Source organism: Carlito syrichta, unplaced genomic scaffold (assembly GCF_000164805.1).
Source record: "Carlito syrichta isolate Samal-C Ts95f unplaced genomic scaffold, Tarsius_syrichta-2.0.1 Scaffold302359, whole genome shotgun sequence".
Lineage (NCBI taxonomy): Eukaryota > Metazoa > Chordata > Mammalia > Primates > Tarsiidae > Carlito > Carlito syrichta.
Window position 1 is genome coordinate 127,106 of NW_007246455.1, and position 27,940 is coordinate 155,045.

At 37.9% G+C, this 27,940-nt stretch overlaps 1 pseudogene; it reads left to right on the forward strand.

Moving 5' to 3' along the window:
• Positions 1-2,281: 2,281 nt before the first annotated feature.
• On the forward strand, positions 2,282-3,642 carry LOC103258773 (annotated as a pseudogene).
• Positions 3,643-27,940: the final 24,298 nt, after the last annotated feature.

Genomic DNA, 27,940 nt, shown 5'->3' on the forward strand with positions numbered 1-27,940 from the left:
TAAAGCTGATCAGCCAAATTGGGTCAAAACAAAGCAACCTTCCAGAGTGTGGGAGGGGAGAAGGCTATCAGCAAGCAGTACCTGGGCCTGCAGAGTGGCTGGGGATCCTCCAGGCCTCAAAGTATATGGCAGAGGGAGCAGCAGCAGAATGATGCCCTGTGTGCCAAGGTGCCACACTAGTGCCTACAAAGGGAATCAGGGTGTTTGTGCCAGCAGGCGGTCTTAGGGCTTTGGTTTTCCTGCTTGAAGGCCATGGGAAGGTTATCATCAATTCAGACAGAGATTGACAGGTCTCTGTGGATCCAGTCTCCCTGGATCCAGTCTCTGTGGATCGACTACACTGGGTGTCCTCCTGGTCACACTACCTATCCACCTTGCAGCAACTAGGAACTGGTTGGGAGAGTCCCTAATTCTGCAGTGCTCCCACAGCACCTGCTACTGAGGAAGCTAAGCATTGTGGACACTTCCAAGAACACATGCTTAAAAGAAGTCTATGATCACAGCACATACTGAAGAGTGAATTTGGAGCTGAGTAGCAATAAATTGACATCTGATAAAATTACCAATTTTGTAGCCTACCATTTAGCAAGTTTAGCTGTATTTCATTTTTTCTTTTCTTGTTCTTCAGAGATGGGGATTTGCTCTGCTGTCCAGGATGGAGTATAGTAGCATAGCTCACTACAGGCTTGGACTCAAATGATCCTTCCACCTAAGCCTCCCCAGCAGCTGGGACTACAGGCCTACAACACCATGCTCATTTTTAAAATTGGTATATAATAATTGTACTTTTTTTTAGATACATGTGATATTTTGACATCTGAATACAATGTGTAATAATCAAACCAGTGCAATTGGGATATCCATCACCTCAAAACTCTACTTTTCCTCTGTGTAGGAAGCTCTATAATTCTTCTCTTCTAGATATTTTGAAATCTACAATAAGTTATTGTTAACTCTAATTCCTATTGTCCAATTGATCACTAGAATTTATTCTTTCTGCCTGTACTTCTGTATCCCTTAACCAACTTCTCTTCATTTTACGTCTTCCTTTGTGTTAGTCCAAATTTTTTTTTCCAAAGTAATCTGCTTTTAGCATATTGCGCTTGCCCCAGCTTTACCTGGACGCATGAATAGCTACAATAGATTAGCACACCGCCTGCATTCTTCCACATCCTGTTCCATGAGTTTGATTTCACTAGACTCTGATAGCTAATCTCTATCCAAAAGCATCATTTATCATAAAAACATTGCTGAAACCAGTTTTTAATATAATGGATCAGAAAGTAGTTTAGACAAACATTTACCAAAAAAAGCATAACATAGGTAGAATAACTGATTTGGGAGCTAGATCACGTGAGTTAAATACAACTTCCCCTCTGACTAGCTGTGTGACCTTGGAAAATTTACCAATGATCACTGTGACTCAGTTTTCCCATCTATAAAATAGGAACAATAATTACACCTCAAAGGGCTGTTGTGAGGAAGAGATGAGTTAATATTTGTAAAGTTTTCATAATAGTTTCTGACACACAGTAAGTCCCATAAGTGATTAAATGTATATTTACCGGATGTCTCTGGTGGCTGGAGGAGGCGAGCGGCAGCGGCAGCCCATAGCAAGTGTCAGGGATAGTCGCACTGGGGCTGCAGCTGCAGTGGGCCTGCTGGGGTGGCATTTCTCGGCCTGTCACCGCTCAGCCTCTTGCTGTACCTGGTGCAGGCGGCGACTGTGCTAGCCTGGCTTGCCATGGGGGGCTACCACGGCCTGGTGGGGAAGAAACCACGAGGCCGGAGGTTCATGCTTTGTCCTCACTCATTTAGAAGGCGTGACATCATCAAACACGGCCGGCCTCACCTCCGGCCAAGTTGGCAGTAAATAGAAATCTCCCAGAGCCACGGACTCTACTCGAAGGACCTGACCCTGCTGAACCTCTCCTCATGGGCAGTTACCTGGGCAAGCCCGGCCCGCCAAAGCCAGCCTCTGCCCAGGAGGGCAGGGATCTGCAGGAGAGACCTGGCCACCACCCACCAGCCTATCCAGCCCTGGGTCTTCCTCAGACCCCTCACATTTTACCATGTTTACTCCTCTCTTCCCATGCCTCTTCTTTGACACTCTAGGAGGCCTTCCCACAGGAATAGTGGGACTTTATCAAATTGGGTTCTGATAACAACTCAAAGATGCTATCCAATCCACCAAGCCCAATATTTTGGAGTGGGGGTACTTCCCACAGTGTACTAGAGTGGTGATCACAAGAAGATTGTGCTGTCTCCTCAAAATTCCAAGATGGTGTGTAGCCCGGTGACCATGATGATTACCCCTCCTGACAGCAAAGTGACTCGTTCTACAATACCAGAGCAGATAATCAGCTCAACACTGTCCTCATCATCAAGTAATATCCCAGACCCATGTGCAAAGGAGACTCTACTGAATGCATTTAAGCCCCTCTTGACCAATGGAGTCCCCGCTTCTTTTTGTGCCTAAGCCTGGGTCTCTGAAGGGAGGCCTCAGTTCCCAGAGCTCAGATGTCCACACAAATAAGAGATCCTGCACCTCTTCCTTGACAAGCACATACACAGCTGGCATTCGTAGCTACAGCCACAAAGCCATTGCCAGTTCCTATAGCTCTACTCAAGACTTCTCCCAGTCACAGCTCTGGAAGATAAGTGGCCGCAATTCATCACCCTTCTCTAGCACAGCCGCATCCCACTCCCAGACACCAGAGAGGACAGCAAAGGAAATTAGAGAAGAACTATGTCATTATTCCAGTTCCTCAACTCCAGTGGCAGCACACAAGGAGTCCCAGAGAGAAAGAGTTGCAGATACAGCCCCACGGAAGAAACAAAACTCGGGAAATAGCTCCACCACAGCTGATAGCTCTGGGTTGTGTAAACGCAAAGTTCTGCTACTGCCAGCTAAAGGAGGGGAACAGCTGACCTTGTCTCCACATCCCCTGCTTGGCTATTTAATCACTGCTGAAGAATTTGACTTAGAAAAGAAAGTTTCGTTACAATGGCTTAACAAGGTCTTAGAGGACAAGCTGAATGTTGCCTCAAACTGTCACTAAGACTCCACCCACCACTTAGCCTTCTTTGATCTTGACTTTGCCTGGCTTTGGAGCTACCACCCAGACCACCAGCAGTAGGAGCAGTAGCTCAGCACTTAGCCTCATCACTCCATCACCCTTCCTGTTTGGGGGATCGGCGACCCCAGCTGGTAGTGGGATCTTTGGGATCAATGTGGCTATCCCAGGCACCACCTTCACCTCAGAGCATTTGGTTTTGGAACAGGACAGAGTAGGGCCACAGGTATCACCACCCCTTTTGGAGGAGGCTTCCATCAGAACACCCTGGGCACACCCAGCCAGAGCACACCCTTTGCCTTCAGTGTGGCCAACATGCCTCAGAACAATCCTTTGTTTGGAGGCACCTCAACTCCTACCTTTGGTCATAACACCCCTGCCCCTGTCTTGGGCACATCGAGCAGCAGCCTCTCCTCTGGGGCATCCTCAACACCTGCCCAAGGCTTTGTTGGCATTGGATCTTTCGGATCAACAGCTCCTTCATTATCCATTGGTGTGGGAATCCAAGACCCCAGGGATTTGACAGCGACTGCAGGCCCAAAGGTTGCTCAGCCACAAAAAATAACCTCTGTCCCTTGCCCGTTTCCCCCACCCTCTGCCCAAATCTGGATGTTTGCACCTGCTAGGAAGAGTCTTTGACCCCTGAAATTACAGAAAGCAAACCTACCCCAGAACTCTGGCATCAGCCACCAGGGGGTAGTGGCAGGTCCTTTCCCTTCTGGAGAAAGCACAAGTCCCAGGGAGAGTGCAGCAGGGCAGAAGCTTGATACATTTACCTGAACAGTTCCACTGGTGAGGCTGGAGAACTAAGCCTCTGCACATATTGTTCACTTCCTTGACTCTTGCTTAGTGTTTGACCTTAGGCAGGCAGCCTCCCTTCCCTTTTCCCTGAGAGTCCTCTTTGCTGGAGGGCATAAACTACAGCCCACTTGCATCTCTATTGTGCATCCGATGAGATTGGGGAAAATGGACTATCCTTAAAGCTTTACCTCCTTGGCTACAAGAAGTGATTCTCTTCCTCTGGTCCCTTTAGAGGACAGTTTCCCTTTTCTTGCTGCTTTGTCCCTCACTGATTCCTTGCAGGATTTATTCCTTTTTAAATGATCTTGAATCTAGCTTTGACTTGGAGACCCCAGTGGGTGCTGCTCCTGTTGTTCTCCTCCTGCCAAGTCTGAGTCAGTGTTTCATCTCCAACCCTGCCAATTTGGCCCCTAAAAGTTTGGTGGCTCAAGACTGTTAGCCTGGCAGAGCCAGGAGTGAGATACCTCACTCCAGGAGGGAGAAGCTCTTGGAGAAGGCAGGATGCCCATACTGCTTCAACTGCCTCCTCACCCACCTACCCATTGACATCACTGGGCCTTTGTCGGCTTCTCTGGATTTGTAGATTACAAGCCTTGTCCTGTGTTACTTTGTTGTTCATGTCTATTGCTCTTTGAATCGAGTTTGGAGGAAGAATTGAATTGTATGAGTGGCTGCATGTTGGTAGTGCTGGACTTACCTGTTTCCAGTTTTTGGGGGCCTAGCTAATTGAATGTGGAGAGTAGCACCACTTTACAGTTACAAATGCTGACTCTTGAATTTCCAAATGGTGTTTTGACTTTAAGGGCTGGCAGCCCTGTAGGATGTGGCCTAGGGAAGCAAAAACCTCTTCCCTCTGCTATTTCTCTCCCACTTATCTGATCTCCCTGGAGCTAGATTACCCTTTGTGTATGTTAGGAAACCTAACTTAATGAACCATACTTTAAGAATCCTGGTTATTTTTTAGGGTCCTTTTCACCCCATCCCCTTCTCCCTTTATTTCAAAACCACACACCCCAGGCCCAAGAGACTTGCTGCCGTGCCCTCCTCTTTGAGAGAAGTATGAATGCATGCGTCTAAATTAAAAGAAAAAATTTAAACATTTTTTAACAAAATAAAATTTTATTTTTGTATTTAAGCTAAATTACCTTTTAAATTCCTTCAAGTTTTCTTCATTGAGGTGGTTAAGTAAGTATAAACGCTATTTACAAGGTATTAACTGTGTAGTTAAGCTATGCCTGTTTGAAAGAGTCTCAAATGCTGTCCTGGGCAGCTTTCCTGAGGGAATAGAGCTCCTTCTGGATGTGTTAGATAAAATGTAATTCTTATTTTATAAATAATGTGATGTAGGTGTAACTTGTCCCCCTCGCCCCCGTGACTGAGGTTGAATGTTTTGTGCTGGGAGACTGCTTCTCCCCATCCCCAAGGATAGCTCTGAACTCCGGCATTTTAGTACTTATCTGTGTGGAGCTGAGGAAGGAACCTGAACTTCAAGTCCCAAATACCTGTTAGGATTGGAGGGGTGGGGGTGGGGCACAGGTCTAGAAATCAAGCTTCTACCTGTACCTTATGTAAGGTAGACTCTCTTAGTTTTAGTATTCTGAGCTAGTTTACCTCAGCTCCACTGGCAGGACAGTCAGGCCAGGAATCCCTGAAGAAGGGTGTCCTGATATGGCATGAGTGTGGGTGTGTACACTCTGGACAAGAGTGGGCAGCTGGAATTTTCCATTACAAATAAAGACTTGATTCTTGTTGAAAAAAAATAAAAACTAAATATATATTTATATATACCTACTCTCTATGCATATACTTGTTTGCACTGATTATTATATTAATAATATATTGTTATATATTGATATTGATAAATGAGTATATAAGTATATATAATATACTTATTTTTTAAATGTTACATTCGTGTATAAAATTTTAAATGCAGGTTGGCTGGTGATAATACTAGCTAATATTTACTGGACACCTCCATGTACTAAGCACTTTGTTAAGAACTTTGCAGGTATTATCTCACTGAATGCTCAAAAACATTATTTCTTGACTGGGCTCAGTGACTCAGCCTATAATCCCAGCACTTTAGGAGGCCGAGACGAGTGGATTGCCTGAGCCCATAGGTTCGAGACCCACCTGGGCAATTTGGCGAGACCTCATCTCTATAATAAATCAAAAATTAGCCGGGCATGGTAGCGTGCACCTGTAGTTCCAGCTACTTGGAAGGCTGAGGCGGAAGGATCGCCGGAGCCCAGCAGGTCGAGGCTGTGGTGGCCAGGAGCATACCACTGCACTCCAGTCTGGGCAACAGAGTGAGATTCCAACTCAAAAATAATAATAATAATAATAAATTGATTTTTAGTCAAAATAGTGGATTCATAAGTAGTGGAAGTGTATTCCACACTCCTACACCACTTTCATCCTTCCAGCTGACTCCACTAAGCAAATGAAATTGCTGGATAAAGTATAACCATTCCTGGAAATATTCCAAGAAAGGAATAACTCCAGAAGTAAGAAACAAATAAATAACTCAAAGCTACAGAGATGAAAGGAGATGAAACTGATGGGAGCATGGGGTTATTGAGACTGAGCGTGGGTTTTGTAAGACAGGTTTAATGCCTTTTTCACTAATTCAGGAGATGAAATTAAGACCTGTACACAGTAGAGAGTTGGGTATAAGCATTTCTACATAAATCCAAGAAACATAATGGGCTGCTCATCTATGAAACAGGGATGAGGCAACTCCACCAACTAGCTGTGGAAAATGGCAAACAAACTAAGCTGTTTACCAGAAGCCATGGTTGGAAGGAAAGTCCTCATACAAGAAATCATACAACATCTATTGATATTGAATCTGAAATCTCAGTATCCAGATGGAAACCCCATGACATAAAATGGATAAATGATATTTCCCAGTAGAAGAAAATAACACTTCTCCATGAGTATGTCTCTACAACCCATGGAAGAAAGCATGCCAAGCCTAAATTCATGAGAAAATCACAAACTACACAAGGAAACAAATCACTATGAAAGTCAGCAGAAATAACACCTGGAGAACTTAAACTTTAAGAAATATAATCCTGGACTAAAACCAAAAAGATATTTAAATAAGTATGTTGAAATAATCAGTAAGACAAAAACGAAAGGGCTGAATTCATAGGACAAGAATGGGACATTATGGGGGGAAAACTTTTTAAACTAAGCTAAATTAAAGCAAAGGCAGATTTAAGAGTAAAGATAATTTACTCAAGGTCATACAAGGAGTAAAAGATAGATTCAACATTTCAACACTGGGAGTTCAACCTTTCAGGACTATACTATCCTGTCTCTCAAAATAGTATAAAAGTTTTTTTACTGTAGGCACATACCCAAAATATCAACAACATTTTTATCTTTATATTTTCATCTCTTCCACTAGAGATGGAATTATGAATGATTTTTATTTTTTGTTTTCTTTATGTTTCAAATTTTTAAAATTAATACATATAATCATTGTGATACAGTGAGAAGTATTTTTTCTTTGTTGTAACAATAGTTTAAGACTTAAATTACAGTTTCTATTAATCTTGATTCATACATATTTGTATTAGATCCAGTAGTCATAGAAATTAGCCCAAGAATATAACCTTACTCTCTTTACAGTCCACTCAAAATTTCAACTTGTAGAAATTCATATATCTAAATATTTGTATTTAATTTATTTTTCTAGGTAAGCTAAATCACAAATTGGACAAAGCTCTCAGAGAACCAAGTGCTAGGAACCAGGTGTCTCTTATAAGTTTTACAAAAATGAACTTTGCAATTTCTCCATTAATTTTATATTGAGAGATATAAGGAAATAATCTTACAAAATGCATTTCTACATTTAGTTTAGAGTGCAATTTATCACTTGCCTACTAAGTTACATTGTGTGTGTGTGTGTGCATGTGAGAGAGAGAGAGGGAGAGGGAGAGAGAGGGAGAGGAAGAGAGAGAGATGTTAAGATTTACCTGATGGTGTGACTTAATACTAGTCACATTTAGTTAGTTTAAATTTCTTCCAGATTTAAATATCCGGGGTTTCTCCAAAGCAAATTGTCTTGTTTGCTTTTTCTCTTTTTCCAGGTACTCAGGATCTTGTAACTGATCATTTCTTTCTTTTTGAGTTCGTTATCTTGAAAGCTCAAGGACAAATTGGGAAGTTATGTTAGTAATACAATAGGCTATATGGCACGGTTTCCATAAACCACCAGATCTATTTTGTTTTTTTCTCAATCTTATTTTTCTTTAATTTCCATTATCTTTTTTATTAATATTTTCCAGTTATACTATATCCATATAGCTTATATAAAATCCCTTTAAGAGCAGCAAATCAACATGTATGTGTGTGTGTGTGTGCGCGTATGTGTAGTATTAAACTTCATCTGATAGTATTTTTCTTTATCACATTTTTTTCTTAATATATATTTTACATCTATCTAAAATAGTGCTTCTTTGCAGTAAATGGTACTTCTTTTTCACCACAGGAGAGGTTAAATTTCAAAGATTGAAAGATTTTCTGAAGCATCCCTTTATCTCTAGAGTATTACTCCCAAGTTGTTACAGATCGATAGCCATTTATTTTACTGAGGCTTAAGTTTTGATAGACAAAGGATGCTGCATATTAACCTTACATAAGGACAGTCACCTAGCATTGATAAGATCAAAGAAAAATTATACCTGATGGAGTTAGACAGGCAAGAAAGATTTTATTCGAGTTCATTGCAATAAGGTCAAGACTAGAATAATTGGAGAGGGAGACTGAACCCAACTCAGCTGGACCAAAAGGCAGGAGGATTTTTAAGCACTGGGGTGAGGAAAGGGGAAGGTACTGGAGGACTTTGGGGATAGGTTGGTCAATATGATCTGTAAGTACTAGTTGGAACATTTTGAAGTTAGGTTCCGACTTTCCCACAGACTGGGTGATAGGGACACTATCTTTTTTGGAGACCACACTTCAAGGGGATGGCTACCAGGTCCTTGAGAAAGATATTTATGGGTTGTAAAACTCACAAGAGGTTAGGAAGTGATTTAGACTCAAAGGGACAGAGGAAGAATTTGCAATTACAGGCTTTCTAAAGTAACTGTTTTAAGGAAAGGAAGGTCAGGAGTCTAAAGCCAGGAAGAAACCTGTCTAAAGTTTAGTCAAGCTGGGAGGAAACTTAGGCCATCTCAATGAGTAGCCAATCTATCAGTAGACAACACTATATTAGTTTCACCATATATTTAGACCCATAGGAGGAGATAGCTTGGTCTTTTCAAAGATATATTTTAATATTTAGAGCATACATGTTAATGATAGTGCAATCATTTACATGTGGCATTATCCCATCCCTCTCTATATTTGTGCTGTCTTCTTTCCTAGTGATCATCTCCTATTCTTATCTCTGCTAAGGTTTCCTGGGTCTATCCTCAGTCATTACTGCTCACATTTCATCTCAGGTAGTCACTGAATCTTGAAGCTTCAGTTGCTAAATTCACCTAAATTGACAATTTTATATCCAAGACACTCCAACAGCCCTTTCAGGGTTGTTGTGAGAAATGAATGAGAAAATGTATGTGAAAGCACATTGCACGGTCCCTGGAAAATAGTAGTTAAGAGGTGTGTTTTTCATTGGTCTAATCTTTCATACATTTTTTTTCAACTCTTCTTACTAGCCCTGTGACCCTTCTTTTTCTTCCTTGTTCCAGGTTTCCATCTTGACTCCTTGTCTCCCACCCAGCACCTCTGCTAACAGCAGCATGCCCATCTCTGTGCCCATAGGCCCAGCCGTATTACTGTCTTTGCTCTCCTAATCTGCCCCTAACCCTGCCCCCTTGTATACACACATCTCAGTTCTGAATCCCTCCTATAACCCTACACTCCTTAGCACTGAGGAAGGCAACAGAGACCAGCCCCATCAGCTACAATAGCAGAATCATTCCTGGCATTTATAGATTGATAGAGGTACAGTCGGGTCCCTGGTGCATCCTACACCTGAACGAACACTCACAGAAATGTCCTGAATATTATGATTCTGACAGTAAAAAGAAGACAAAGGAAGGCAGACACAAGAGAGAAAAAAAACTACAGAATCAACAATGGTACCAAGGAAACAAGTGGAGACAGAATGAGAAGTAACTTAAAAACTAAAAGTGGAGAAAGGTTTTGTTTGTGTTTTGTTCTGTTTTGTTTTGCTTTGTAGAACTCAAGGTTTGGAAAGTTACAGCATGAAAGAGGAGCGGGAGGGACAGTACTTGGTGACAGTTGCCTTAGGGAAGCACAGGAGAATGGACATTCTTGTAGGAAGAAACAATAAAGCTCCCAACAACAGAACATCTAAATAGTTTTCCCTTTTTTTTTTTTTTCCATCTCTTCAGGTCTCCACTTCTATACACACCTATTGGCAAAATAACTTAATCCTTGGTTTACTGAACAAAACAAGGCTCTTGAGGACATTTCTATCTAACCTAAATCCCTTCTGTCTCCTATCTGTTCTTGTACCTATTCTCTTCAACTTACCTCCCATTTCAAAGGAATATCTTACCCAGTTATTTGTAGGGTATTCCTTCACATCTCTTTCATCGTTTATTCCTTTCCTTTTTCTTCAATTTTCTTTCCCTATAATTAGCATCCTTTCTCTTTAGAAGCAATATTGAATATGTGCTCAGCAGAGTAAAAAATGTTTGTCAACCGAATACATATAGCAACTCTGTTCTAAATATTTGAGAAACTATTACTATTATCTTGCATAATGTGCACTAAGAAGAATTTAGTATATGTAAAATAAAAATGATAGAATAAGGGGAGTAAATACTAAGTACAAGGGAACAATGTCACATTTCTTGTGCCCACTCTGCCATGACAATAACTTCATGAACGTTTTATAATGAAGGATAGACTGAATAATGACCCAAATAAAATTTTAATTTTCTTTCATTTTAAGTCTATTGAGTGGTTATTATGCCTAGCCTTCTAAGAGGATAAAATAGTGCTTTCCATTATTCACAAAAGAATTACATTATTGTGAATACTATTGTGCAATTATTCCATATATCTCTTCTGTGACACTTAAGGAGTTCCAAATAGTCAATATGAAATGGGATCCTGAATGTTGAGGAAGTCACATAACAATAAGCAGGGATGGTGCAGAGAGAATATTCATTACTAGGAGACACTGAAAATGTGTTTATGGAAGAATTGATCGCAGAGTCAAAACTGGTATTTTTCAGTGGAATTGATGCATTTCTCCCATTAAACTTGTAATGACTTGGATCTGAAGCATATTTAATTCATGGATCACTGCTGCAATATTGTGTCAACATGTACTTAGGGAGTCTTCAATGTATGGATCGCTGCAGTGACATACTGTAATGGCCTCTCGTCTATCAAGTTAATGCATATTATCATAGAACACTAATACAAGGGTTATTGATAAGATACTCCACAGCCCATACTTTACAAGGAATTGCTGGCAAGCCCTTAAAATTATCAGTAATAAAATTAACAAAAAACAGAATTAGTTGCTAAGGTTTTTTAGAAAAAAATTCATAAAACATGAGCTTTCTCTAATTTCACTCTATGCTTAAGTGACCATTTTGCCTTAACATTGATTAAATTCTATTTTATTGTAATGTATATTTAGCTCCATTGCTTCTTTTGTCTATTAATATGGGTCATATTCTTAGCTGTTTCATAGAAATAGACTGATATGAGGCTGAGTAACTAGGAAGTAGGAGGCCTGGTGAATTAAATACTCCAAGTTGTCTATAGGTGGTAAACTGAGTTTAATGCCCATCTCCTCTCCTCCAGGCAATGACAAGATATTCTATTCTATATTTAGTTGAGAATTTCTGCTGGCATATCATTATTATTAAAAAATATTCTCAAGCCTCCTTTTTATACAAAAAGTACAACAAAGACTCTATTTGATAATGCATGTGGCACATTTTAAATTCCTCATAAAGTTAAGGTCAACCTGTTCTCAAATGATAGTCATTCCAAGAAAAAAAAAGTTATGCTATTAAAAATGACAATCAATAATAGTCATAAAGATATGTACAAGACAATATATAACACTCTCCCCAATTGTTTTCACTCACTTCTATCTGACTCTTAGTTCATGTTTATAAATCTATATTTATTATTCTTATTCATTAATAAATAAAAACAGAATGAAAAAAGGAGAACAAACAACTGATTCATACAATAACACGAATGGATCTAAAATAAATTTTTAAGTAAAAGAAGAAATCAGTCAAACACGAAAGTCTACATATTTGTAATTCTCTGTATATGGCATTCTGGGAAAGGTAAAGCTGAAAGGATGAAAAACAGATAGGTGGTTGGTAGAGACTAGTTATGAGAAAGGGATGAGAACAGATGAGCAGTATAAGAGATGAGCAGTATAAGAAAAAAATGAGATGATCAAATACTTTTTTTTCTTTTTTTGAGTCAGGGTCTCACTCAGTTGGACAGGCTGAAGTGCAGTGGCATGATCATAGCTTACCACAGCCTCTACCTTCTAGGACTACAGGTGTGCACCACCATGTCCAGATTTTTGTTGTTGTGGTTTTACAGACAAGGTCTTGCTATGTTGCCCAGACTGTCTTGAATTCTTGGGCTCAAGCCATCTTCCTACTGTGGCCTCCAAAAGTGCTGGCATTATAGGTATGAACCACAAACCCTGTCTAATTTTGTATAATTATTATTGTGGTGGAAACATTATGCATTTTCCAAAAAACATAAAACTTCCAAAAGCATGAAAAATAAAATTGGCAGATGACAGATAACCAAGTGATCAAGAGTATCATCACCAAAAATAAGAAATATCTCTGTCAGTTATAATGTGCTGAGGAGTGTTTTCTTACTAAACATTTATAACTTAAATCTAATCATGAGAATACATCAAACCAATTCAAATCAAGGGCTGTTCTATAAAATACTTAAAAGTGTCTTAAAAGGGTCAAGGTAATGAGAGACAAAGAGGAGCCTAAGGAAACATGTCAACTAAATGGAATGTTGGATACATGATAAAACCAAGCTAAGTTTATAAACTAGAAATTAGTATGTACCTTGTTAATTTCCTAGTTTTGATTATTTTACCATGACTCTGTAAGATGTTAACATTAGGTGAAGAAAGAAAATGGTGTGAAGGATGTATTAAGAATCCTGAGTACTGTCTTTGCCACTCTTCTATAAGTCTTAAATTATTAAAAAAATAAATAGCTTTTAAAATCTAATGAAAGTACACACCATGATGCAGGGGCTATATTCTCATGTGCATCAAGTTGCCATGAAGGAAGGAGAAAATAAATAGAGAAACATGATGTTAATCTCATTAAAAAAAAAACAACTAGTGATTGGATTAAATACTTTCTAACCCTATCTTTCTCATACTCTTATAAGATTTTAGAATGAGAACCCATTTTCTGCTTTATGTTCCTGAAAGCAATCAGGGAAATCAACTGTAGTAATTATTTATTGCTACTGTTTGAACCTGCCTGAGCATTAACAGATGATTGGCTAGTTGAATATAGATATAGATATATGATATATCTACATCTATATATATATAGTTGTTTCTTTGTTTTGTTTTTTCCAGGAAACATGAAAATTCCAAGATAAATTGAAATTACACACACACACACACACACACACACACACACACACAAAATAAGGCACAGTTGACCCTCTCCAAATCATTACTCTCAAAGTCTGTTTCATGACTCCATTATCTATTCCTAAATATTCTGTATTCATGAATTCCTAGAATGCTTGAAATATGAAGACCTTAAAGAGGTTATTTAATTCAGAGGTTCTCAACTATTTGAGTCCAAAACTTCTTGGACAAGTTTGACGACAGCTCAGGAGCCAAGAATGAGGCCATGTGAATATTGCTCAAATATTTAATGCCCTTGCCTCAAATCCTCTTCAACCACTGCAATCAGATTTTTACTTAAGTTTCTTCTATTTTATTCATTTGCTCTCTTTGGCATTTTTTGTTCAGATAAAGAATTCTAAGGTTAAAGATGATTTTTAAACCATTGCTCTATGTTAACCCTTTTTGTTTAAAAAAACAGAATAAGAAAGAAATATGTGAATGACTTACCCATGGTCACACAGTGTTTTAATGGTAAAGTCCAGAATCCAGAACTCTTAAATTTCAGTGCACTATTTATTGTTCCACAGCCTATATTCTAGCTTATCTTATATCAGAGCCCCTCCATAATGCAGTAATATGACTTTTTAGAGAAAGCTAAAACTTAAACTTAAGTGTTCCTAAATTGACTGAGTAAAGAAATACCAAATCTGATAACCTAATACCGTGTAACTGTGATTATTCTCACCTTTTTTCCAGTGGTAATCAATGCCTGTTTTAAACATTGAGAACACACATTGATCTACATTGTTATATAGAAACATACTCACAAAATTAATTAACAATTTTAAACCTTTTATTGTGTGCATCCTGCTCTTTGTCCTAGAAAATGGAAAACTGTATCTGAGAAAACAATGTTCAGTCTGACTTAAAGTCCTATTAGAAAAATGTGTTGTTTCTCCACAATCCTTAGATTATTTATAAGATTTTAACGCTTCAATATCTCCTGTGCTCAAGTATGAAACCAATCAATTTTTTTTTTTTTTTGAGTCAGGTTCTCACTCTGTCGCCCAGACTGGAGTGCGGTGGCACACTCACAGTCACCCCAGCGCCAACCTGCCGGGTTCGAGTGATTCTTCCGCCTCAGCCTTCCAAGTAGCCAGAACTACAGGCGCGCACTACCACACCAGGATAATTTTTGGATATATTGTAGAGACGAGGTCTCATCAAATTGCCCAGGCCGGTCTCAAACCCCTGGGCTCAGGCAATCCTCTTGCCTCGGCCTCCCAAAGTGCTGAAATTACAGGCTTGAGCCACCTGGCCTGGCCTAACCAATATTTTAATGGCAATAATTTATCTTGGAATTGCACATGTTTCCTGAAGGAGGTGCTTGGTAGTGAAAAAGAGAAAAATAGCCCATGATAGCCAGGAGTTGGCCAGCATCATTAGCTGAGCTTAGATGTTAGCAGGAAATGAACTAGCATTCATGATTATGCCATGATATTCTCACATAGAACATAAACAGTTTCACACAACACCAACATGAGTTAAGGTCACACTGTTTCAGTGATAAATCTGGACATAAAATAAGACCACTGAACACTCATATCTGATCCCAGACAACTTCATACACACTTCCAACCATAAAATGACCAAACATCTACTTATCCTGGCTAATGTGAGTAACTGCTACCTCTTTATCAAACACAGCTTTGGGTTTGTTTTACTCTTTTTGCTTTCTCAATGAGAACTGTTAAGATGCAAATAGAGTTACCCCTGCTTTCTAAAGGTATCTAATCCAGAGCAAAGCCTTGCTTCCTAGAATCCTCCCCAAAAACACCTAACAGAAGTCCAAGTTCTATAACTACTCCTCACTAAAACACCTTTTCTGAGGCACTCCATGGTTCCCATTGGCACATGTTCTCTCTTACTGTAGCAAATAGATAAACCCAACTCTATTCAATGACAGGAGTGTTCCTGGTGGACTTTGGATGAAGAACATTGACCAGAGCACAAAAAAGAAGCAATTTTAAAACATATTTGGAATGACCAACAAATAAATAGTTAGACGTCATTTTGAGTTATCAGTCTTTCTTTTCCCATCATCTTCCCCATCGCCACATGAGAAACAAACAAGAAACTAATAAGAAGAAAGTGGTATCACAGGAATGAGGGCCTATAGATTCTTTGCCACTTCATCAGCCATCACTGACCTCTGTTTTCCTTCTCTTGACCACACTAGAGGCTGGGTGCTGGCTGCCCACAGTGTGCTACACTGACAGGAAAGACCATGCTCAGGAAGGTTAAGATATTTGACAGAGCTGCTACTTGGTTCTTTTTTGCTCAATTATTACTGTTTTAACAGGGTTTGTTCTGGGAGGAGCAAATCTCATATAGTTCAAACATGAGTTGCTTACTTGGTTATTTTTACTTTTAGCAAAATTATGGTAACGTAGATGGTTTCCATGGGAGAAAATAGATTGAAAACCAAAGTAAGACTTCATTTTCTCACATCTGGATGAGAATTGGAATAGAAAGCCCTTGTGTTAAAATAAGAACAGCTCTGTGACAAATTACTCAGAACAGCAAGTATAATGTTGTATTGTAACAAGGTATTATTTTGGAATATTTTTAGAAGACATTTGAATTTATAAAAATAAACCATTTATTTGACTTGAATAGGCTATCCAACTGTCTATACAATCACAGACTTGGTTTGGAATTCCACCTGCGTCAGAAGCTGGTATTACTTTTTGTTACCTGGGGAAATTTACTTAATCTTTCTAAGCTCACTATCTAGCTAGACTCAGGAAAATAGCTAATGTTTTCTACATTTTTTTTAAACTGGGTATTAGATTTTGAATGACTTGATAGTTCTGCCTGCTCCAGTTTTACTCAAAGTAGTGTGCAGTCTTCTTGGTGTTGGAGATGGGAGTAAGAACTTAACTGCTTTAGAGATGAAAAATCATCCAAAATGCTTGTGTGTTCTCCCCAAGTCAGGGAGGTAACTTTGTGCTTTGTGCTTGTCCCAGTCTCCTGTAACCCCACACCACTAAAAGAGATAACTTCCTGTCTTAGCACACTGTTCTAGTAGGTCCTTGAAACCACCCAAATAGTTACTTCAGGTCCAGTAATGACTGACTTTTTGAACTTGCCTTTCTTTCTTTCCTTCTTTCTTTCTTTCTCTTTCTTTCTTTCTTTTTCTTTCTTTCTTTCCTTCTCTCTCTCCCCCCTCCCTCCCTCTTTCTTTCCTTCTTTCTTTCTTTCTTTCCTTCCTTCCTTCCTTCCTTCCTTCCTTCCTTCCTTCCTTCCTTTCTTTCTCTTTCTTTCTTTCTTTCTTTCTTTCTTTCTTTCTTTCTTTCTTTCCTTCTTTCTTTTTAGAGTTGGAGTCTCACTCTGTTGTCCAGACTGGGTGGACTCCAACGATCCTTCTGCCTCAACCTTTCAAATAGCTGGGACTACAGGTGCACACTACTATGCCCTGTTAATTTTTTTGATTTATTGTAGAGACAAGGTCTTGCCAAGTTGCTTGGTCTGGTCTTGAACCCGCGGGCTCAAGCAATCCATTTGCCTCAGCCTCCCAAAGTGCTGAGATTACAGGCTGAGCCACCTAGACTGGCCAACCTTGAATTTTTCAAACCGACTGAGAGATGACAAACAACGGAGCGTGAGTCCTTAGGGCAAGTTGCTAGCTAAATAAATATCTAAAATTGCTTAAGGTATCAACACGTCAGTGATAGTCTCATGTTTGATCTCCCAGAATAACTAAACTGGACTCTGTTTTGATAACTTAGCCTCTTCTAACAATCTCTGTTTATATCTAGTAACATTTTTTCACAACTGACAGGCTATGCAGAGGAACATTGCCAAATTCAATCTTTTAAGAAAGCTGAGCTATACCACTGCCCTTCCCCACAGCTCTTACTCCAGAATATCCATATCCATACATTCTATTGAATATTCTGAAGTATATCAGGATCTATAATGTAAAGGAAAAGAGATAACCCTTTTTCTGAATCTCTGATTCATGAAAGTTATTTATCATTATGTATTAGGCATTAGGTAAATTATAAAAAATATGCCCATGAGAACATTTTGTTCTTTCTTTTTTTTCGTGCATATTTGCATGCAGAAGAGTGAGGAATTTCTTCTTCGCTTGGCTTTAATTGTTTGTATATTTGTTTGGGTCTCAAAAATTTAGGAGTGTATGAGAAATTAAATGAGAGAAAGAGATTTCAACATGAACAGAAGATTTGAAAAGGTGGCAGCAAACCATAGTAAGTTATTTAGAAATTCATTAATTCACTCTTTGAATGCTCAGATTAATCGCGTCAAAATTAGTGTTTGCCTCTGGAACAACTAGGTGGTGATAAATTTATTAAATGTCTTTTATCCTGACAAATCCTAAATTGCCAAATGTTGCTTTGTTTATGTGTGTAAATATATGCAAAGTAATTCAAACTTTACTTTGAAAGTCTTCGACTTTATTTATCACTAAAATTGCCTGTCAGCCACAGAAGAGACATGGTGGTAATTTGTTAATGGTTAGAAATGGAGCCCAAGGAGACATAATTAACCTGGCTAAAGGCAGTGGGGATGTCTTACATGGAGCCTCACAGGCTAATGCTGATCTTTCATGATTCTCCAAGTCATGTCTTGCCTCCTCCTGACCAGCTAGGTTTAAAATATTCTGTCTCTTAATGATGACAAGAGTCAATGTATTAATTCTCCCACTTAAAATCACAGGACCAAACAAACATTTTAGTAGAGATGAAGACCATGTGCTACTTGATTAGTTATAGTAACAAAATCTCAAAAATGCTTGTCTTTAAATAACTAATAGGCTGTGGTATAAAAGCTTTGTAGGCTCAACAGACAGTATATATGCATAGGGGTGACAGAAAAAAGTGCCCTTTGGTTCTCCAAAGTTTAACTGGAAAATAAACTTGCGAAAGGCTGATTAACTGAGCAAAAGGCATACAAATTTATTTAAAGTGTATACACAGGAGTCTTCAAAATGAAGACCAAAAAGTATAGGAGAAATTATCCATTTTTATGCTTAACAAAGTATGGACAGCCATGTAATGCTAATAGACTGAATGGGGAAATCCAGCAAGGCTTGCCTGTCTAGATCTAATGCTATGATCTAATGCTAATAGACTGAATGGGGAAACCCAGCAAGGCTTGCCTGTTTAGATCTAATGCTATGATCTAATGCTAATAGACTGAATGGGGAAATCCAGCAAGGCTTGCCTATCTAGATTCTTCATGGCCCTTCTGAGCATGCTTGCCTTCCTTCAGGATGTGGGGTAGGATCGTCTCTCGAAGGGGATCTTATGATCCACAGTCAAACAAGGTAGGTCAGGCAACTTCTTTATGGCCAGTTTGTACACAGAAAAGAGGAGGGAAAGTTAGAGTAATATTTTAGTTTTTATGGCTGGCTTTGGGGAAAAGGAGTTCTCCTTTTCTATGACCCACCTTGGAGAAGAGGAATTCCAGTTTCTACAGCTAGGCTTGAGGAGGGAAGAGACTGAAAGATAGGAGAGCAGAAGAAAGTCAGAGAGAAACTTTTGCTTCTGAGGCTACTGCTGAGGCCCTCATTCGGGGTATTGTTTGCTGAGCCCTAACAGATGCTTCATATCTAATAATAAATTATAACACATGCTGAGTACTTTGTTTCAAACATCTTACATGTAATAATTTATTTAATGTTTATAGCAAGATAATACTATTAGAGTCAGTTTGCAAATAAAGAAACTGAGGCATGGAAATTTTGGGTAATATTCCCAAGGCTACACAACTACTAAGTGGAAGAACCATATTTAATCCATATTTAAATCCAAGAAGAATAACTCCACAGCCTACATTCATAATGTCAGACTGCCTTTCTTATAGTAAACAAACATTTTCCCCATTGTATATAGATGTTGCTATGATTGATAAAATGCAAATTGTAAGAAAAGCAAGTTCCAATTCTTAGAAGCCCAAGGTTGCTAGCATTATGACTGTTTTTATGTTGCAGTTTCTTGAAACTACTTTGGTATTTAAAATGAAGTTTTTATTGTCAAAAGTCTGAAAAATGTAGACCTAGCACAATTCATCCAACTTGATCAACCTTTCCTTCACCTCCCAAGAACAACCAGAGCCTGAATTCTCCAAGAATACCCAGTGAGCTCTGGTTATTTCTGGAGAATATGTAAAGTTCATGAGGGCTGAGTATAGGAGGGATACCATAAAAGAGACAGCTCCTGGAAAAGGAAGAAGCTCCAGAGGGAGCACCTGGCCCAAGCATAAAAAGGGAAACAGAGTCAGGATAGATGCATCACCAAGACTGGCATCCATGTGGGAGCTAAGCCAATGCCTGCACATCATAGGTCACTGTTGAAGTGAGAATTTTGTTACCAGTTCTAAGGCATTTAGCCATCGGATATGGAGTGAAGATCTGTCCTCAACTGCTTACAAAGGCTTGGATCCCTCAGCAGAAGCATTTTCCACTGGCACTGTGATAGCCACAGTATGTACACATGGAAGATAAGGCAGTGACAAAACCCAGCCCTCCATTATAATGAAGATTACTATAATGCATTACTATTCCTTTGAAAATATCTGACAATCTTGGAAGACACACCTTTCCCAGAGCAAATAATAGCTAGTACATTGTTATTTCCTTACTTTTTTTTTTCTTTCTAATTTCTAGCAGTACATCTCTTTTCTATTTTCCAGAAATGTGATGAAGATTATTATTGAGTATAATTAATGGGAAAACAGTTATGTGTATGAAAACAGGAGTGAAGATTCTCATACAATGAATGAGAAAATACAATGGGTTTGAATTTTGACTTGGAGTGTTCAGGGCATGATTTAAATCACACCCAGGCTTATAGATGCTTGCATAAAAGGACCAAAATTTATGTTTAACACAGTAGGAAGAAGTGTTTGCTACCAGTCAGCTATAAGAGTTATCTAAACAAGTAATGGCCACCATGACTAGCACTATTCACGTTCCATTTTAACTTTATAATGTAGGCCAGGGTAATGGGGTTGGCGCACATGTTCTTTTGGCTTGCATCACTTCTTTCACTGACTCAAATACATATTATTAAAGTCCCCTATCATTTAGTACAATCTTTACTCGCTAACTAGTCTATGAGCTGAAAAAGATATGAATGACTAATCAGCCTAAAATGATCTAAGTAAGACCATTTGTTGCATTCCTATTTGGCTTCCTTGCTGGCTAAGCTCTTGTGACCTTGTGAAAAATGACTGTTTGATCTAAAAATGTATTTTATTTCTAGGTAATAGACTATGTCAACTTCCATTTCTTATGGAATTCACAGACAACAGTACAGCGTAGCAAGACATTGCTTACATTCTTATTTGCTTGTTCTTTCCCACCACGTACTTTAACACAACTGACATGTCCATCTTTACTTATATCTCTTGACTTCAACAATTGGGTTTTCAATTTCTATGGGATTCCTTTTATGTAGCACTGATATTTGCTATAGTACAGTACATTTAGTTTTCTACTCATGTAACTATGAAAGAAGAAAGTGCACCTATTTTGAGGCCTTCTCAGTTAAGTGAATTTGGCTGTATCTTTCCAGCTCTTAGTTCTTCCATTTGTGTTTAAGAAAACTTCAGTGAAATTTACTTTTATCCCATGCAATGGAGGCTCCTTTACCCTCACTCTGGGAGTTTTAAAACTAACTTTCCAGGAATGTAATTATAAATGCTTTTTTCCCAAAAAACATTCCCAGAAAAATCATATCTAGGCTTATTCCTATGTAACAAACTCATATTGTTATTATAATATTGTCTTAGTTATAAATGTCTAAAAGAGTTATGTATATTATTATTACCATGATATTTTTATCACTGAGAGAATCATTTGGTTAGAAGTACTTCAACTGAGGTGGCTCTAAATGACTGATGCCTGATATGTCAAGATTCTTAGTTTTCAATTGAAAGTTAAATTCATTAAAACCTTTATTTTTTAAACATCAAAATAAAAGCATGCTCTTTGGAACCCCTAGGGCCACATCAACATAGAAACAATAACTGAATTCATTAGGAGATACAACAAAATTGTTTCATTTTTTCACTGTCTCTCGTGTTTTAAAAATAACTGAATTTTAAAATTTCAATCTATCAGTCCTTTGGGAAAAACATTCTAGTTATTCCTACTGCTTATTTTTTTCCTTTTTTTTTTTTTTTTTTTTTGAGTTGGAGACTCACTCTGTTGCCCAGGCTGGAGTGTAGTGTCACGCTCATGGCCATCACAGCCTCGACCTGCTGGGTTCAGGCGATCCTTCTGCCTCAGCCTTCTAAGTAGCTGAAACTACAGGCACTCACTACCACGCCCGGTTAATTGTTTTTATTCATTGTAGAGACGAGGTCTTGCCATGTTGCCCAGGCTGGTCTCAAACCCCTGGGCTTAGGCAATCCTCTCACCTCAGCCTCCCAAAGTGCTGGGATTACAGGCTTGAGCCACTGCACCTGGCCCCTGCTTATTTCTGAAAGTAAAGGTTTTTTTAGAAAAAGAAATATAGTTTATTCAAAAACTAAATTAGAAAGAGAGAAAGAGAGAGACAAAGGAGATTCACCTCCCAAGGTAGGGGAGGAGGCCAAAGTTTAAGAAAACATGACCTGGCTATAGCTCAAGAACACATGGCTACACCACAGTTTAGCAAGGCAATGACCAAAAGTAAATATTTAGTCAGCTAGATGAGATTTAAATTTAAGCAAAATGTTTAAAATATTCATTTCCTGTATATATTTCTGGTAATGGAATCTTAAAAATGAAATTATAAAATTTAGCTTATGTTATAAATGAGAAAACTTAGCCCCAATAACTAGGCTTAATCTCTGAGCAGGTTAGTGACAAAACTGACCAGATACTGGGCTCCTGATTCCTGATTCAGAGTTCTTTGATATGTCCTTTTGCTTCTAAAATCTCCTACAGAGTGAGTGTATGTCAATTTACAAGTTTACTTTAAATGACAGTTTGAGTTTTTAAAACATGAACATTTTACTTGAGAGCAAAGAGTCACAGTCAACTGTTAAGTCCAAACTTCTATCATGGGATTATAGCAGAAGAAAATACTGTTAAATACTGTTTCACAGATAAGGAGATGAGGCACAAAATAAATAAACTAGCTACCTTCCTCAAATCCACATACTAGCTAATATCCAGTGTCACAAAATATATGATTCTTATGTTAGCTACAATTTAACATTCACAACATGTCTTTCCCAATTTCCTCCTTAGTGCATGACCTGTTTCACATACTACAAAATCTACCATGTCGCGTTCTCATTTTGTCTGCAATATGTGTATTCACTTGTTTGTGGTAAGGCATCTATGGCCTAAAGATTTGTCTCAAAAGAAAAAGGAGAACTAACATTTTCTTTTAGTCAAAGATGTTTCAGGTAGTATACTAAACATTAACGTAGAATATTTAATTTACTTCTCACTATAATCTGTGAGATAGGTATCATTCCTTTTAAAGACAAAAATGAATCCCAAGGTTATATGTATGACATATATATAATAGTAAAAATTTGGATAATATTTTTATGCTTAATAAAACTAGTCAACTGTGGTAAGCTCACCTATAGTGAAGCCATTAAAATGGTGACTGTGAAAAAAACTAAGTGGCAAGAAAAAAAATGTATGAGCATATTATATTTAAAAGAATATATGAAAGTGTGTGCAAATTCATTTCATATCTTAAGAAATGTGCATAGAAAAAAAGAAAGGAGTTCAATAAAATATTGTAAATAGTTCAACCAGCTTATAGCAAATAAATTTAACAGGAAATGTAGGCAGAGTGGAAAATAGGGTATTTCTTTTCTTTCCATTATTTTCTAATTGATTTTTTAAATGTAGATATATAATCTTTGAAAGTCAAAAATTTTATTTTGTGACAAACTAAAATGCACTATAATGTAGGCAATACTAAAAAGCAAGCTATCTAAAAATAAATTTTATTATTTTAAGTGTTTTTTAAAACTGAAATTTAATATGGCTTTATTGTTTCATAATTTTTCACAATATAGTTTCCATACTGTATTAAAATGATCTCAAATTCTAACTTGTACCCCCTATTTAACTTTTTCCTAGTAATATTCCATAACAGGAATAAACAGAATGGCTCTTATATGTAAACTGTTAGCCTGGAATCAAGATCAAACTTGCCATCTCAAAGTTTTTTAGGTGTTTGGATAAGTTCTCACTTTCCATTTTGATAAGAGTAAAAAAGTCCTTTTGCTTTTATATGCAGCTGCATGTTAAACGAGTTTTAAAAACAATTTCAGATAAACCCAGCCTTCTTTGTAATGACTAAAACAGAAAAATAGAAATATTAAAGTATTTAATTTGCTTTTTTTTATATTGGGACAGAAATAATTTGACCACAAATCATTACTTTTACATAGTACACATACATTTTTTTGTTCATTACCCATTCATTAAAAAAAGAAGAATGTTTAAAGATTAAAACCATGGAGGTAACTTTTATTTTGATATGGAGAGTCACCTTTGTGTCACTTGGACTTAAAAATTATTGTAGTAAGAAATATAGTTCAATAAACACAGGGATTTGGGTTTCAGGTAAATAGAGAAAGACAAAAAGAAAAATAACCTCAGGGAGATGCTCAAAGCCAAGGTCATGCACGATTGACCAGTGCTTCCTTTGGGCCTTTATACACTGTGGTAAGCAAGGCCTAGAAAGCAATGATGTGAAAGATGAAATTGCTGACCCCATGGTCAGGCATTTAAGAATAGTGTTTCTTGCAAACAATAGGCATTAGGATTGTGCTTTATAAAGGGGAGGTGATCAAAAAGATAAATTGAAAACAACAAAACAAACAAACAGAACCAGAGAGATGGTGTACTAGCATAAACCATCGAATAGTACAAGTGTTAAGGCAGTTAGTCTGAATGCATTAACGTGGCTTCCTGTTATCACAATGACCCTCCCACAGATAATTACATTCTCTGAACAAATGTAAAAAGAAAAAAAAATTGAACACACTGGAGAGTGACAAAAAGAGGCAGAACTGGAAGGGATTTTATCTTCAAAGAAAAGAACATACACAGGGTCAAACTCACATGTATGTAGCTTTTTCCTAAGGAAACTCCAGTCTGTACAAAATTGGCAAATAGCATTCAAAACATTGCAATTTTTTTTTATATATTACATTGTTCTGTTCTATTTTATGACTTGAGGTGTCTAAGTAGTCTGGGCTGCCATAATAGGTGAATATTGAGGAAAATCCTGGAAGGAAGGAATTCACAATGAGGGAAGACTCAAAATTATTATACAATTTTCTCTCACAATCGTGGCTGAAATCCTAATAGTGTCAACCTAAAATAATCATGAAGGTCAGAATCTAATTTAAAGAGAGTTTATTGAAGCACGAAATTTAAGGATGACCCACCAAAATATATTAACTGCAAAGGAATGGAGTCAGTGTTCTGAAGTAGGGAAGTTAAGGTTTCATTTTATATTGGCAGAAACAGAGAATTTTTTTTAGCATTCTCATTTTGTCTACAATAGGTGTATCCACTTGTTTGTGGTAAGGCATCTACAGCTTAAAGACTTTTCTCAAAAGAAAAGGAGAACTAACATTACATTTTTAACATTACTTTACTAAAGATTACATTTTTCATACAAGTTACAGTATAGTTACAGCAAATTCATTGGTTATAAGCAGTTTTCTTTTAGGAAAGGGTACATTTCACCCCTTCTTTTTTTTTTTTTTTGAGTTGGAGTCTCACTCTGTCGCCCAGACTGGAGTGCAGTGGCCGCTCCCGGCCACCGCAGCCTCGACCTGCTGGGCTCTGGCGATCCTTCCACCTCAGCCTTCCAAGTAGCCGGAACTACAGGCATGCGCTACCACGCCCGGCTGATTTTTTGATTTATTGTACAGATGAGGTCTCCCTTCCCAGGTGGGTCTCGAACCCGCGGGCTCAGGCAGTTCACTCACCTCAGCCTCCCAAAGGCGCGGGATTACAGGCTGAGCCACCGAACCCGGCACCCCTTCTTTTTTTTAACAGAGCATGTAATATTCATGGATTTTTCTGTAATCTGGCCTAAGCAAAGCAGGACCACAAAGGGGAAGTTAATTTATAACGTGTGTTATTAATTAAGAAGGCAGAATATTTTTAGTCCCCAGTGTCATTCAATTATCTCTAGTCATTATACAAATAAATAAATATAAGTAAGAAAGTTAATCTATAATCTGAAGAACAGAAGTTGTAACCATATGTGATTTAGATCATAGTCACATCTCTCTCAAGGCTCAAAGTGTTTTTGGAATTTCAACAGCTTTTACATTTTATTTTCACAATGGCAAACACATAGAGAGGACTTGAAGAATTCTAGAAGAAAACAGTTGGAAAGCTGACAGAGTTGAGAAAAGATTGCAGGGACTTACCACTACGTAAGAATTTGGAATGTGAGTCTCTCCGTGTTCAAAAGACCTTGGTAAACATCTCAGACTTGCCACCGACCTGCCCTGATGAAACACAAAAACAGACTCTACAAGTTCATTGTGGTCTGCAAATAATTTAACTGTCTGATAGAACAAAAAGCAATACTCTTCAGAGGAACATAACAGCATCAACAGTCTCTACAATAAGTCAGAATTTCTAAGGAAAAAATAGCAGATAATTAAATAGCAGAAAAATGTAATCAATTATCACATATACACACACACACACACACACACACACACACACACATACACACAGAGAGAGAGAGAGAGAGAGAGAAAGCATACAATATAAACAGATGCATAATTGCTAAGAATTAGAATGAACAGACAAGAAATTTAATGTAGCTGTCAAAAATAGGATAATAAACCAAAAAAACACTTTTTTGTAATAAACCAAAAAAAACACTTATGATGAATGAGAAAATAGAAATCTTAGCATAGAAATGAAAACTATAAAAAAGGATTAATGAAAATTCTAGAATGGAAAATTATATCACATTATATGAAAATTTGTCAGGATGAGCATAAAAGTAAATTGGAGAGGAAAGAGAACTAGTAAAAGAAATTAAAGAGAGATTAATAGAAACCATTTATTCTGAAGAAATGAGAAATGAAGAATTGAATACTAAAGATTGGATTCTCAGTGATCTGTGAGGTAATATGTAGCAGCCTAAATTATCTGAAGGAAACGAAGGAAAAAGGGGATAAAAAAATATTCAAAGAAATAATCAAAAGTTTCCCAAGCTTTATAACGATATCAGCTTGCAAATTCACTAAACTAAATTAACCCTGAAATAGAGTAACACAAAGAAAACTACATCTAAGTATATCTTTGTCACGCTACTGAAAACCAAAGATAAAAACAAATCTTGAAAATAGCCAGACATAAAAAGACAAATTATGTATAGAATAAGAATGAGAGCTGGTTTCTCAACAGAAATAATGAAGGCCAAAAGACAAGAGAACAACAACTCTAAGATACAAGTTAGCCGGGCTCGGTGGCTCAGCCTGTAATCCTGCGCCTTTGGGAGGCTGAGGTGACTAAATTGCCTGAGCCCACGGGTTCGAGACCCGCCTGGGCAGTGAGACCTCATCTCTACAATTAAAAAAAAAAAAAATCAGCCGGGCGGGGTAGCGCATGCCTGTAATTCCGGCTACTTGGAAGGCTGAGGCGGAAGGATCGCCGGAGCCCAGCAGGTCAAGGCTGTGGTGGCTGGGAGCGGCCACTGCATTCCAGTCTGGGCGACAGAGTGAGACTCCAACTCAAAAAAAAAAAAAAAAAGATACGAGTCAACCCAGAACTACTATTCCATCAAAAATATAATTCAAAAATTAAGGAGAAATAAACTTATTTTTATATAAGTGAAATGAGAGAATTCATCACCATCAGACCTGTTATTAAAAAAATGCAAAGGAAGTGTAATTGCTAGATGTAAAAGATGAGATATGAGCCTACAAAAAGAAACAGCATAAAAATGCTACATATGTGAGTGTATATATAAATCAAAATTCTTTATTTCTTTAAAACACTTAGCACTGGCTAAAGAAAAAAAGTACAACATTATATTGGTGGATTCATAATGTGTGTAAACATAAAATACATGAAACAATAGCTCAAAAGACAGGAGGAAAAAATGATACAAAATTAATGCTAAGTAAACTATGATGGATTAAGGACACACATTTGGCTGGGTGTGGTGCCCCCTGCCTATAATCCCCACACTTTGGGAGGCTGAGGCAGAAGGATCGCTGGAGTTCAGGAGTTCAAGATCAACTTGGGTAACATAGTGAGATCCTAACACTACAAAAAATACCAAGAAAAAAAAAAAATTAACCAGGCATTGTGGTGCACACCTATATTCCCAGCTACTCAGGAGGCTGAGGTGGGAGAATAGAGTCCAGTAATTCAAGGCTGCAGTTAGCTATGATCACACCACTGCACTCCTGCCTGAGCAACATAGAG